Source organism: Grammomys surdaster, unplaced genomic scaffold (genome assembly GCF_004785775.1).
Source record: "Grammomys surdaster isolate TR1022 unplaced genomic scaffold, NIH_TR_1.0 241, whole genome shotgun sequence".
NCBI classification, from domain to species: domain Eukaryota; kingdom Metazoa; phylum Chordata; class Mammalia; order Rodentia; family Muridae; genus Grammomys; species Grammomys surdaster.
This window is the reverse complement of record NW_021604686.1, coordinates 2,775,075-2,790,331: the sequence shown is the minus strand read 5'-3', so window position 1 is coordinate 2,790,331 and position 15,257 is coordinate 2,775,075.

The following is a 15,257-nucleotide window of genomic DNA, read 5'->3' as shown; positions in this document are numbered from 1 at the left end:
ATGACACCCACCCAGACAGCAGTGAGGGGCGGGGCCCAGGCATGACAGAGCGGCAGCAGGAACAGGACTGAATTATGGATGCTCAGCGGTGGAGACAGTGGAGAAGGCTAATGTAAGGAAAGAACTCCATCCAGGCCTTCTAAGCTATAGTTGGGGTGGCAGTGAGCATGAACCCAGTGGATTAAGGTCCCGTGGCCCCAAAGGCGAGAGAGCCAGCTCCAGGAAAGATTCTCACTCCCACATTCCAGTTCTTAGGACCAGAGCCCCGTGCTCAGAATTCCAATAACAGGGAAGCAGACAGCAGCTGGTGAGAACTTCAAGAGGACATGGGGGTGACACTGAGAGCCCTGGAGCCTTCTGCTTCTGTCACAATAACTCTGAAAAAGAGAGCATGGGGTTAATGACTGGGTGACTCAGACACAAGCCTGTGAACATCTGTGTACTTCTGCCAGGCTGGAAGCCATTGCTAGGCCTTCAAAGCACAAGGCGTCCGAATTCCTGCCAGGGTGAGACAGGGCAGAGAACTCTGCCTGGCAGTCCATGCTATCTGACCTCCATGACTAAGGTTTCTGCAGCCGTGGGCCTGTGGAGAAGAGAGATGGTAACATCCAATGTAGGGATGAAGAAACTGAGACCCAGGCAAGAGGGAGGGCTTTGTTTAAGCATCAAGGTTCAAGACTAGAACCTCAGCCACCTGCTCCTCAGATGAGTCAACATAGGCAAGCTAGAAAACCAGTGTAGAGGTTAACTGGATTCTCCAGGCCACTGGTTCTGCTGTGGACGAAGACACTGAGAAATGTAATGCAGCCATAAGCTGCAGGGAGGCTGCATGGAGCAGGACAGGAGAGTGGGCTCTGCTGCCCAGACTCTCCCTTCTGCCTGGCTTTTGACTGCCTCTCACAGTGCCCTTCGGGAAGCAGCCACTCCTACTTCCTGTGCCCAACACATTACATGTACGTGCATTTTACAGGCATTTCATTTAATCTTCACTATAGCTCATTTTGGGGTGGGGAGTGCTTGCCCAGCCTGCACAAGATCCGAGGACTTGATCTCAGCACTGCCTAAAATTGAGTGCATGTGGTTTGCATTCCTACCCTGTAACCCCAGGACGTATGAGGTGAAAGCAGGGGGATAAGAAGTTCAAGTTCATTCTCAAATATACCATAAGCCCAGGGCCAACCTGGGCTACACACAACCCTGTTCTTAAAACAAAACACAAATAGATCTCTTTTTTTGTATTTTAATTTGTATTTTATAGATATGGAAACTGAGACATGACAGTGACTCCTGCTGGTGGTCTCCAGAAGGCCCTGCAGGCTATATGTGGATTCCAGGTGGAAAGACAGCCATCTTCCCAACCGTGGGAGCTGCCTGAGAGTGGAGGTGGTAAGTCCCTGTCATGAGACTTTTCCAGTATGAGGGGGAGGGGGTGTGCATATAAAAATACTATTTATAGTTACCTTTTCAGAACTAATATTCAATTTAAGAATACACATTTTAAAACACAGGCTTTTTTTGAGGAATTAAGTTCCACATTCCCAATCTCATAGTTCTATTTATAAATGTAATAAAATAAGAACAAGAGACCTTTACTTCTCTTCAATTAAAGTTTGATTAACTTGAGTTGAAAAAACTATACTCTTTTAAACAATCAGCCCCATGTACAACTTAATTAAATTTGCTTAAACCATTTCAACTGCATTTAAACATTTAATCTATTTGATTTTTTTTTCCTAAGTAACTTAAATGTCTAATTGAACAACCAAACCCCTTTCATCGTGTGCTTGGAAAAGTGCTGCAAAATCTAATAAATTAAATGTACAAATAGAGTGACTTTCGCATCCCTGTAAATACTGCAACACGGCTTGCAAAATTAGTCAAATTCTCCCGTTCCTTTCAGCTTGAAATCACCTCTCCATAGCCTTGTGATTACAGCTAAGATTGAGTAAGCACACTTCTCTCTCCTACTCCCATTTCTTACGAAGAAACACCCCGACATAAAACCCAGGAGTAAATACAGCACCGTCTAAGACTCTGGGAAGTAAACAGTAGCTATTGGACTCATAGCTGGTGCATGCAAGGCAAACACTGAAGGGGAAAAAAACAATAAACCAGTGAATTTTCCAGGGGGTGTTTTTGTTTTGTTGTCTTTTGTTTTGTGTTGTTGTTGCTATTATTGTTCCTCTCATATCTACCAGTTTGGATTTTAAGAAGCCAAACCCCAGACCTTCATCGAAGCCTAAGAAAAACTCCTCCAAAAGAAATCTTTCTAATCGAGGGACTGAGGACAGGGACCTGCAGGGAGAGGAAGTAACAAAACTGCACACCATCGGCTTCCTCCCCGCCCCCCCTGAGGACAGGGACCTGCAGGGAGAGGAAGTAACAAAACTGCACACCATCGGCTTCCTCCCCGCCCCCCTCTCCTGAGTAAATGTTAACATTTACTCTCCTGCGGTAATTGCCGTCTCACTGCCTGTGTCTGTTAACCTAGGCCTAGTTCTGGAAGCTTCTAATCTCTATCTAATCTAATCTAGGCCTAGAATGTTTTCAGCCTCTGAGGCATACTGCTAATATGCTCACCCTTTCTAGTTTTTTTTTTTTTCTTTGACGGCTGGGTGGATGGATCAACTCAGCTGTCTGGCTCAAACTCCTCTCCAAGCTAACTGATTTAATCTGGTCTCTCTCTCTCTCTCTCTCTCTCCCTCCCTCTTCGGAATTGCTCTACCTGGCTAAAACTAACTTCAGCAATCTCTTCTAATCTTCTAGATCCTTCTCAGTCTCTGGCTCATTTGGTCTTCACCTGTGTTCGTGCTTCAATCTGTTTCTGTAAAACTCTCCTGGCAAAACTGGCTTCTCTTTTTCTCTGCACTGTCTCTTGTAGCTTCCCTTTCCTCTCTCTTCTCTTGAGAGTTGGACAGATCCTATTCTGCCAGATCTTTCTCTGATTCATCACTCTGTCTGCTACTCAATTAGATATGACTTTCACCCAGGGATGCTTCCGTCTACAAACTAACTTTACCTTCGTTGCTTGGGATTAAAGGTATGTACTACGGGCCTGTCTGTATTGCAGCCAGACGGTTTAAAGCTGTGTGCTAAGGCTGAGCCACACCACAACTAGAAATAGGGTTTTCTAGTAAACAACACAATCTCAGGGTTCACGGTATAATCAAATATCCTGCAACGCTCCTGAGCCTGCCCCAAGGAAAACCTCAATCGGGAACTACATTCCAGTCCATGAGTTTTGTTTGGGAGAAGAATGCTACTCTCTGGTCAGAGGAACTGGAAAAGGGGTCTGTGGTGGTTTGAATGAAAATAGCCCCATAGATTCACATATTTGAATGTTTGGTCCACAGTAGATGAACCTGTTTTGAAATAATTCAAAGGTGTGGCCTTGGAAGAGGTGTGTCATTGGGGGAGGGCATTGAGGTTTCAAAAGCCTGAAGTGTTCTAGTTAGCGCTCTTTGCCTCATGGTAAGATCTCACCTACTGCTCCAGCACCATGCCTGCCGGCTTGCTGCTGTGCTCCTTACCACGGTGATCATGGATTCACCCTCTGAAACTGTAAACTTGAAATAACTCGAAATAATCTTCTGTAAATTGCCTTGGCCACGCTGTCTCGCCACAGCAATAGAAGAGCGACTAAGACAGGGGCCCTTTGGAGCTCAGGGAAATTCTCTTAATTTTCTGTGTTCTTTGATCTTCATGAGTCACTGTGGAATCGGATCAGCGGGAGACTGAGGAGGTTAAATCCTAGGTGTCATCCGGCTCAGGGATCCTGAAAAGGGTATTAGAGCACCTGAGAAGGGGAGGGAATTCACAGAGAGCTGAAGAAAAGATGCACTGAAGTCTGTATGTGACATCCCTTCAGCTGTGGATGTCAAACTCACTCAAAACAGAAGACAGGTCCGGTCTTCCGGATTGAATACATAAGAGTCAAAATGCCCTATCTTAGTCCAATCTCAACTGCTCTCAAAGAAGAAGACACCTAACAAATGTCAACCCCAGGGAGGGCCAGGTAACGGAAGTATCAATAAAAGTTTGAATATGGTATTAACAGTGTGTGTGTGTGTGTGTGCATGTATGCATGTGTGTGCATTTGTGTGCATGTGTGTGTGTGCATGTGTGTGCATGTGTGTGCATGTGTGTAAAACAAAAGAAATTTTATCATTAAAAAATTACAGTAACAGGCCAGGAGGTGTTGCTTAGTGGTCAATAGTGCTTCCAGAGGACCTGAGTTTGGTTCCCAGAGCCCACATTGAGTGGACACCTATAACTTCAGCTCCAGGGGATCTCACGTCAGTTTTTGTCTCTGTAGGTACCGTCGCACACGTGACACACACTCTCAGAGACACACAGACAATAACTGAAAAATATAACTTGATAGGCTGAGTAGAAATGCTAAAAGAATAAAACGTCAATAAACTTGACCCACAGAAATAACCCAACCTGAGCAACAGAGAAAGGTGATTGGAAGGACTGAACAGACTGTCAGGGCTTGCGGGGCTGAAGGCCTGGAGCTGTCGTCACTTTGCCTCACACAAGAGGAAGCTTGGTGCAGGAAAAACAAAATTGATGAAATAATGGTAAAAACTTCTCAGCCTGAGTGAAAAGGCGTAAATTTATAGAGTCGAGGACTCAAACTCAACAAGAATAAATTCAGAGAAAATCTGAGCCAAATACGTCTTAAACTACTGAAATTGGAAAAAAAAAAAAAAACTGAATCAGAAGCAGCCAGAGGAAAACAATATATTACATACAAGGAGAAAAAAAACGCTTCAATAACTGAAGATCTCTCATCAGAACCGCAGAAGTCAAAGCTGGCGATAACATCGCCCATGCTCAGAAAAAAGACAAGTGTTAGCCCGGAATTCTGTATCAGCGCTAACATCGCTTCTAAGGACATGTGAAGGCATTTTCAGATGAATGAAAATGAAAAGAATTCTTTGCCAGCACTAAAAGAAATGCTAACCGGAATTCTTTGGGAGAGAGGGAAACATTATCACTGAAGGAGATGTGGAACCCTGCAGGAAAGAAAAGAAAGAAAGAACATAATAGCTGGTGCTGGAGTTTGGGTCATGACCCCCGAGGCCTGGTGTGCTGTGGCTTGGTCTCTAGTGTGGCTCTGTTTGGACAGGATAGAACCTTTAGGAGGCAGGGAATGGTCATTAGGTCATTAGAGGTGCCCTTGAGAGAATGATGTGACGCTTATCCCTTCCTCTCTGGCTCATGATGCAAATGGTTTCGCTTACAGGTCCCCAAACAATAGTGTCACCCAGTCATAGGCCACAGCTTCCAAAGCTTCGAGACAAAATAACCTTCTTATAATTACCTCATGTATTTTGTCATAGCTATGGAAAGTTGGCTCACACAGCCAGGTACCTTTAAATACATAGGACGGTCGAAAGCAAGGAGTAAAATATCATACGGTAAGGTTTTAATGAGTAAGTATGTAACTGTACAGGTAACAACTGCAAGATAAAGAGAGGAAGAAAAAGGTTCCTATGTGACTCTAAGGTTTCGAAATTCCACTTGAAGAGTAAAACTAACTCCAACTATCCCATGAAGTGGCAGGTATGCATTTTTTTAAATTTTTGTTTATTTTACTTATATGAGTACACTGTAGCTGTCTTCAGACACATCAGAAGAAGACACTGAGATCCCATCACAGATGGTTGTGAGCCACCATGTGTTTGCTGGGAATTGAACTCAGGATCTCTGGAAGAGCAGTCACTGTGCTTAACTGCTGAGCCATCTCTCCAGCCCCCAGGTATGCATATTTTAACCTTAGAACAACTATTTTATAAAAAAAAAAAAAAACGATGACCCAGTGAGTTAAAAAACACAAGCCTGGAGACCTGAGTTCAATACCTGGAGTCTGCATCATGGTAAAAGGTGAGACCTGACTTCACAAAGTTGTCCTCTGATCTTGATTATGCTTTGTGGCACGTTTACTCCCCACCCCTACACACACACACACACACACACACACACACACACACACACAGACACCAGTTACATTTTTCTAATTAGAACTGTACAAAAAGATGAAGTAAAAAAGCCAACAGAGATCTGAGGTGTGTTAGTCACACCTATCTGTAATTCCAGCACCAGGAAGATGGAGAGAGGACAGTCCAAAGTCCAAGCTCTGCACCTCCCCTGCCCAGCTATACAAAGAGTTGAGGCCAGTCTGAGCTACACGAGACAGTTTCAAACAAACAACAACAACAAGCTAACAGGGAAATATAAAAGCTGTATAAAATATATAAATAAATATAATTAATATTTATTTAAATATATAAATAAAATTTAAATATATAAATATGTAAATAAAATTATATAAAATATATAAATAAAATTTAAATATATAAATAAATATAATATAAATTTTAAATATAAAATATATAAAATCCAAAATAAGAAGAGAAAACAAGTACTAAAAAGAGAAGAAACAAATAACAAATTTGGAGAACTGACCTCATCCATGTGAATGAATTAAATATAAATGGCTTAAAGACATAATTTAAAAAAAAAAGATTTCTAGGTTAGAATTTTTTTTAAAGACCTAACTCACTCTATGCTTGTCATAAGAAATGTACTCTAAAGCTGGCCGTGGTGGCCTTTAATCCCAGTGCTAGGGAGACAGAGGCAGGCACATCTCTGTGAGTTCGAGACCAGCCTGGTCTACATAGTGAGCTCCAGAACAGCTAGAGCTACATAGAGAGACCCTGTCTCAACAAACAAACAGATGCATTCTAAATATAATGATACAGGTAGGCTAAAAGAAAAAAGAGTAAGCTGGGTGTGCTGGCACAAGCCTGTAATCTTGGGACTTGGGAGAGGGACAGAGGACAATCAGTTGTTTAAGGCCAGGTTACATAGTCACTTTGAGGTCACGCCAGCAACATGAGACTGTGCCTCACCATACCAAAAAAGCATAAGAACAAAAAAATACATTGTCAATGGTTACAAACTTTTTAAATGCTAGAATGACTATTTTAATATCAGACAATAGATACCATAGAAATATTCGTGTTGAGGGATTTTATACAAGGATAAAGGAATCACTTCATGTAGAAGACACACGGTCCTAGAGGAGGCTTGTCTAATAATAGAACTTCAAAGCGCACAGGAAATGAAAGAGGAAGTAGAAAACAGACCAATCTCCCAGAAGTGGGAGGTGGTTAGCCTTCACAGCTCAGAAGTTGATAGGAAAGTCAAGGGGAATCTGTGGGGACACAGAAGATGTGAGCACACTACCAAAGGGCAACGGGACTGACATTTGGATCTGACAAGCAGAATGTGCATTCTTTACCAAATTCTCCAGTAGAGAAGGTAGTCTGAGGCATAGCACAAACCTTAACTTAAAATCAAGTTCATAGTGAACATAGCTATACTCTCTGTCTGGAATGGAAATAAACTACAAATGAGTCACAGAGAGTTATGGTCACCTCTCCTGTCTATGGGGATATGTCTCTAGTGGGTTCTGGAACTGTGGATAGACTAAGCTTTCCATACAATGATTTTTTAAAAAATAACTTATGTTTTATTGAATCGTTGAGAATTTTACTCATGCATACAACATATTTTGATTATATTCATCTCTATTCCTCTCCCTTATTTCTCTCAGATCCACCCCCACCATCCTTACTCTCAGCTAACTTCTTGCCCTCTCCTCTTTTTAATAACCAACCATTCCAATTTGAGGTCTATATATTCATGGATATGGGAACACGTAGAGCCTGGTCCACCTACAGGGGACCACATCCTTAAAGAAAACTGACTCTCCTTACATCAGTCACAAGCTCCTTGCCTAGTGATAGACTATTTGAATGCTACTGGCTTGATCTTGTTCAGGCAACCGTAGCTGCCAAGTTCATTCATGTGGAGGTCCTGTAATGGTCCTGTCATGACCAGAAGACAACCTTCGAGAGTTGGTTCTCTCCTTTGCTTGTGTGTGCTCCAGGGGTGGAATGGGTGTTGTCAGGCTTTGTGACAAGGGTCTTTATGCACTAGTCCATCTCACCAGCCTTACATAGTTGACTTTTGTAAATTAGACTTAGAAAGAGGTTAACAATAGCAGCTAGTTAATAAAATAAAACATTTTAACAAATGTTACGATAAGATACGGTAAAAAGTTCTGTGCATGTGGTCTCTCCTCTCTCAAAGCATCCTATTTTCCTGTCCCTGAAAAACTGACAGTCCTGTCCTGGGTGGGATGGTCCAGGACACGGAAAGAGTTCACGGTGCTACTAAGAGTGCTGCATGGTTTCAAACGCACAAATTGTTTCTTTCTGAATTTATTTAATGTTTTCAAATCATGATTAATAAAACACTGCTGAAACTATGCAAAACCAAATTGCAAGAAGTGGGGCACTATGTCTGAAAAGTCCCCCCAAAACAGTGTGTGCACAGGAGCATAGTCATAGAAACACGCAGCTAAGTGGCTGTCACTATGTGAACTCAACACTGTACTCACAGAAACCAAGATGGCTCTCATGTCACTGGGAGATAGCATCTCATGGGGCAGCCTTTGTCTGTGTAGCCAGCAAATGGTTACAGTGTAGGCATGCAGAACAAGACACTAAGTACTGTCATGGAAGCCAAACCTCTGAGCGTAAGGGGCTTCAGGCACCTCAAGGTTTGACCAGGAACCTTGTGCTTGGCCACCGGGTCACAAGGCCTCAGGATCTGCAGACCAAAGGAGTTTGGGATATTCACTGCCTTGAAGAATATTTTTTTTTCCACACAAGGCAGAACACTACTTGCAAAGAGATGAATCTGGTGTGATTTGAGGGAGAATGTCTGGAAAAGACAGGACAAAGGAGGCAATACAAAATGGCGAAATAGGGTTTTCTCACAAAATAAGAATTTGGGAGGCTGGCAAGATGCCTCGGTGGTTAAGAGCATGGAATACTCTTGCAAAAAGACCCAGGTTCCTAGCACCCAAGTCGTGTGTCTCACAACTACCTGTAAGCCTCTTTCCAGGAGGATCTGATGCCTTCAGCCTATATGGACTCACGTGCGTGGATTGCCACACACAGGTACACGCTCATACACATAACCAAAAATAAATCTTAAGCTGGGCACAGTGGTGCACACCTTTAATCCCAACACTCAGGAGGCAGAGGCAGGTGGATCTCTGTTAGTTTTCAAGGCCAGTCTGGGCTACAAAGAGAGTTCCAGGCCAGAGTAAGACTCTGTCAAAAAAAAAAAAAAAAAAGAAGGAGGTTCCGTTTACAATGAGAATTTCTAAAAGGAACCATCTTAGAAGCAGCCCCGTCCTTCCTTTTTCACAGGTTAGTTCCACAGGTTTTGGCGGTGGGTGTATGTTACACATGCTTGTTGATCCTACGACCTCTGAGACAGGAATGTGTCTCCACCACCAGATGGACTTTCTGGGAACAAATCCCAAAAATATGGGGTCTTTCTAGTGCTAAGAGATGGCTCAGTTGGTCAAATACTTGCCTTGTAAGCATGAGGATCAGAGTTCTAGCTCCAGAACCAACTCAGGTTAATCTGAGCGCAATGTGCTGTAATCCCAGCCCTGATGGGTCTTAACGATGGCTGGACACTCGTCTTCATCTATTTGGCTGGCTCAAGACCAGTAAGAGACCTTGTTTCAAATATCACAAGGTGGATGAATCCTCAGTAACATCACCCAAATTGTCTACTGGCTTTCACTGACATGCGCGCACACACACACACACACACACACACACACACACACGTGAGCACATGCACGCAAAAATGGCATCTTATGGCTTTCACTGCTGCACATGCGTGCGTGTGTGCGTGCGTGCGTGCGTGAGCGCGGGCGCGCACACACACAGAGATGAGATGTTTTCATCATTCACTGACTAGGAAGACATGACCCAGGAGACAAGCTGGTGGGAGCTGGAACCTTGGCTCCTGGGTTCCTGGGCTCCTGGGCTCCTGGTTGGGAGGTAGGGGTTGTCCAGCTTGAAATAGGCTGGAGGAAGCTCTGGGGCATAATAAGAGCAGGGCTCTTGCCTATAGAACCCCTGGTGGGGGCTGGGTAAGCACACAGACATCTTTGCAGAACTTTGATCCATAGCAAGGACAGGCTAGCTTGCTTCAGTTCTCTTTGAAGCAGCGGGAAGATCAATCCTCCCTCTTATCTCAGCCGCTGAATAGTGCAGGGTGTCATGTGTTGCTGCAGACCAAGAAACCCAGAGAGGGAGCAGGCAGAACCCAGCCCAGCCTGGCCCTGCCCTGCCCTGCCACCCCTGGGGGCAGGGGCATGTGTGTTATCTGTTACCTTCTGACCTCCTCTTGGACCAGTGTCAGACACAAGAAGGAGAAGGTGATGAAGGCGAAGTGCTAAGAAACTCTATCAGCTCCTCTCCCGGCTCCCGCCTCGCCCAGGCACTCCCTCTTTTCTCTTCAAAGTCTGCTTTCAAACCTCACCTTTTGCTGAGATCTAAAGTTGCCGGGCCAGGAGGCAGGAGACTGGATTCTAGTTACAGGTCTGCCTTTGATATCCTGTGTGACCTTGAGCAAGTTACTGCCCTTCTCTGGAGCTTCTTTTCTCCAGTAAGTACAGTTGCCTTGAATACTTTTAGGGCACAGTTTAAAACTCCATAATGCAGACCAGCCTGCAGACAGGGCAGGGGCTCAGGGTAAGTTCAGGTTGTAGAACTGTCTTTCTCGAATGCTTCTGCAAAGTAATTGTCCCTGTCATCTTGGCCTGGCTGGGATCCTTTTTCCGTCTCCACTGAATATTTTCCTGCATAATCTTACCAGCACAGAGGGCTGCTCTGCAGGCTGAGCTGTACTCCGAGTCTGAAGGCTCTGTCTTCTGGGTAACGGCAGGAACATTTCCTATCAGCACTGCCTCTAGCTGGATCAGGGACTGTGGACCAGAGATTTACAGGATCGCTGCTTCCTGAAAAGCTGGGGGGTGGGGGGGATGGAGAAGGAACTGGGTAGGTGGGGTAATCTGGGGTACCAGTAGGGACAGGACAAATGTCCTTCCGTAGACACTGGTGAGTGGCGGGGGGGCTTCACTCTCCAATATGCAGAGTAGAAGTATTTCAAACTCAGACCAAGTCAGGTCCCCTGTGTCTCTGCTGCTTCTCAGAGACAGACTCTTCCCCCTCCAATCCCCCAGAATGGCTGAGAATCCCAGCAGCACAATTGTTATGTGTAGGCAATGGGGTGATCTCAGCATCCACTGACCAGATCTTGGTTTGAGATGAGCTCCAGGAAGACAGGACCGATGTGAATTAAAACCCCAGATCCTGGTGGCTGCTGAGTTCCTGGCTGGGAAGTGAGGACTTCAGAGCTGGTGGTGAACCTCAGTAGGTCTCCTTAAGTCACGTGAGTTCTCTCCCAAGGTTGGCCAGGCATGAAGAATAGAATATTTCCAGAAAAAGGAAAACATGGAGACGGCAGCAGGAAAGGCTTGTCTTGACCTCTGCTGTCTGGAGGGGACCAGTTCAGCTCTGGAAACGTCTTCATCTTCAGGTCCTCAAGGTGTCGTTGTTGAGTGTTGGTATCCTCCTTGACAACCCCAACACAGTAGTCCTGGGGTCTCTTTGCTGTGTCCTTCATGAGTCTTTCTCCTGCCTACTCCTTCCTTGGCCTCTTAGAATTTCACTAGAGATGACTTCTCTTGGGAATTTCCACCGTGACCATCAAGGCCCAGATGTGCTGTCCTTGTAAAAGAAACTCAGTGGGGTATCTGTTGAGTTACCTTGTATGTCTGTGTATATGTGTCTGTGTGTGTGTCTGTGTGTGTGTGTGTGTGTCTTCGTCTGTGTATCCGTGTGTCTGTCTCTCTCTGTGTGTCTGTGTGTCTGTCTGTGTGTGTCTGTGTGTCTGTGTGTCTGTGTCTGTATATCTGTGTGTCTGTCTCTCTCTGTGTGTCTGTCTGTGTATGTGTGTCTGTGTGTGTGTCTCTGTCTCTGTGTGTGTGTGTGTGTGTCTGTGTATGTATATGTGTGTGTCTGTGTCTGTGTGTATGTTGTGAGCAAGTATGCAGGACACTGAAGAGTAGGCTCTCCCCAGAGGGAACTGTCTGTGTAGTGAAGTATGGAAGTGCATCCATGCTGCAATGTGTAATGTACAGACCTTGGCACATATTTTGTGTCTGTGCTCTGAACTGGAAGCACAGCATCTTGACTTTCAGGGATGCTCATAGACTCCTAAATTTGAGGAATATCACAAAAAAAAAAAAATGATAGAATGCCTGCTGCCAACGTGTTTTGGATTCCTATGATCCCTGAGCACAACAGTCTTTTTATTTCCAGGGCCTTCCTGTCGGTACCACCCTTTGGCCTTCTATGCACAGGGACAAGAGCTGAGCCCTTGGTCATAGAAGTCTGAGGTCAAGGGCCAGCAGCAGCCTCAGTTACCCTCCAGCTGACCCAGTGTTCCTTACTGTCAACCCCAGGTAAACACAGACAGGCTGGAAGTCTCACATGTTTCATGAAAGGTTTCAAGATTTGCTTCAGTGTTCTCTAGACCAAACACTAGCCCCAAAGAGCCACTGTTTACTGCATGCTTGCAATGCGCTACGACTCCGTGGCGGGCTGAGTGCTGTAGGCTGAGACAGGACTAGAACATGAGTCCAGTTGTGTCAGACTCTGACCCTCCAGCTTGTCTCTCCATGTTTGGCTCTACAGATTGTCTCAGAGAAGGGAATTTGGCTCATTTTCTCTCAGCCTCACTTACTAAATAAACAAAGATAATAGCTTTCATCTTGGATAAAAGAGTTCACTTTTATACCCTGTATTTACGATCCAGCCCTCCCTGGCTGAGAGGATGGAAGAGGAAGCAGGAAAAGTCCCTTCCTGGAGGAGGTAAGCACACACAACCTGAGCAAGCCTGGCACGAGGGAGTCGCTCCTGGTTTGTATGTGAGTTTCCCTTGACCCATTCCTGTGGCTTCCGTGGAACCCTGCCTCCCATGCTTGCTAGGGCTGAGGACACCAGGGAAATGACCGGGGAAGAGGATGCCGTTGCTCTGAGATACACATCACTGCTCTTGGCTGCACCGAGAGGCTCAGCTCATTCCCTTCTCCACCAGATTTAAGTTGCAGGGAACATGCATTATTTTTTCATTAAAAATTTATTTTGGAATGGATAGCCTTCAGAGACGTAATTAGCCACGTTATTTCCCTCCATTAGCTGTCCCTGGTGGACTCAGGAATGTCTTGTCCCTTTTCCTCTCCATTTCACGCTTTCCATTCTCCGCACAATCTGGACTGCAACGTTCACCACTCCTCCACCCCCACGCGCCCCGTCATGACCGAGTGCGGCTTCCAGAGGAATGTGCCAACAGCCCTCCTCATGGGGCTCCTGGGAGCAAAGCCCTCGGGGACAGCACGGGATTCAAAGAAATGTCACCTCAGTTTGTATTATCTGAAGTAGGTCCTGTGGACCATTTTTAGTGTTGTAGCCAGTGAGCTGGAAAGTGGGTTCCCCCAAGATCTGGGAGGGGACACAAAATATAACAGAGAACTCCTAGGCACCCCCAAGTAGTACAGTAGACTTACAGTAGTGAGTGGGTGAGTTGCTCTGGTTCTAGGGAGACCCCAGCCATCTCAGTGCTCAGAGGAACACTGCTGCCGCCTGCTCCACCCGCACCCTGTTCCTATCACAGGTGACACATGACACGCAGCCATCTCCAGGATTGTCAGAAATACCCCACTCTGTGGGAGTGAGGGCAGAAAGCCTGACACCCAAAAATCTAAACTTATCCTGGCTCCCACAAAGAGGGGCAAAGAGAAAAGTACAGCAAAACATCTTCAGTGTGCATGATTTCTATGGAGAACTCTGACTGTCCCAGATCCCAGGGGTCCTAGGAGGTATACTTCAAAGGGGCTGGTCCTAGCAACAGGGACGCAGTGGGTGACATTTCAGAATTGTGTCATGTGGTATTGGCACGAAGAGAACACAAATCAACTCCGTTCCTCACATTGGTCTTATTGCTTTGTGCGTGCAAGAGTTTATGTGTGTGTGTGTGTGTGTACAATTTTACGTTCCAAGGTACATGCAGAGGAGCAGAAACTGACAGGTTTGCAGGGTCTTCGAACTTGGGCACAGATGTTACTACAAACCTCGTGGAGTCAGGCAGCATCTTGGCTGTCTTCATCACGGTGATTTTTATGAACAATCCCTGGGCATAGGGAATAGCAATGGTGAAGCTGGGAGTGAATTAAGAGCTGGGTGCTGGTGTCACTGTGCTTGCCAGCTCTGCTGGACTCTTTACAGATACTCCCTCATCTATCTTTCAGGCCCAACAGGCATTAAGCAGCCCCCCCCCACCCCCCAGGTGCTGGGGAGAGATTCACACAGGGTAAGAAGAGATAGTGTCAAACGAATGACTTCTGTTCCGCCTCCCAGGGGGAGTCTCATTGTGTGGAAGATGGTAAATGGTACAACAATGCCTGCTCCCAGGAGCAGCAGGCTCAGGGTATCAACCCACTCCACGGCTGGCAGGTGTCGCCGAGAAACACACAAATCACCCAGCACCAGATGGAATCACGCTTTAGTCACACAGATGAGACAGAATAAGAGTGATTTCGATAGTGGGTGTCTGTCCCCCTGCGACCAGGGGTCTCAGTCTGCCACCAACACAGGATAATGACCTTCACATAGCCTCCTGTGCCACAGATAAAGGCCCTCATTCCCTCTCCACCTGGAAGAGATCTAGCAGGGGGGCTGGCTAGGAGCCATGTGACTGCACAAGCTTAGCAGAACAAAGGAGCGCTCTTCGAGCCTGGAACAGGAAAAGGTGGTTGCAGGTTAGTGATGTGCCCCACACAGCTTAATGTAGCTTATCTCTTGGGAGAAAAATGTTTCAGGCCCAAGCCACTTTCCTGAGGCTGAGCAAAGAGTCAAAGGTGACATGTACTGGTCACTCTTCCCTATGGCTGGGACCGAGGTCATATTGTTGGTGCAACTGAGTCTGGATTTAGACACAAGTCTGCCTGGCACCACAACCCAAAAGCTTTCTTATTTGAGCTCAGTCACCCCTCTGTAAACCCAGGTAAAGTCTGGGTATGGTGACATACACCTACATTCCTGTGCCTGGGAAGCAAGAGCTGGGCAGAGCCCTGGGCTTGATGCTCAGTAAGCCCAGCCTACTTAGTCAATTCCAGGTCAATGGCATACTATTTTCAACCAAAACAACAAAGTGAAAGTTGAAATATCTGGAGGTAAGAGTCCCAGATCCCTGGAAGGCCCCTTCACTCCTCACTAAGGTAGCCCATCAGCCAACTGCCTGGTTCC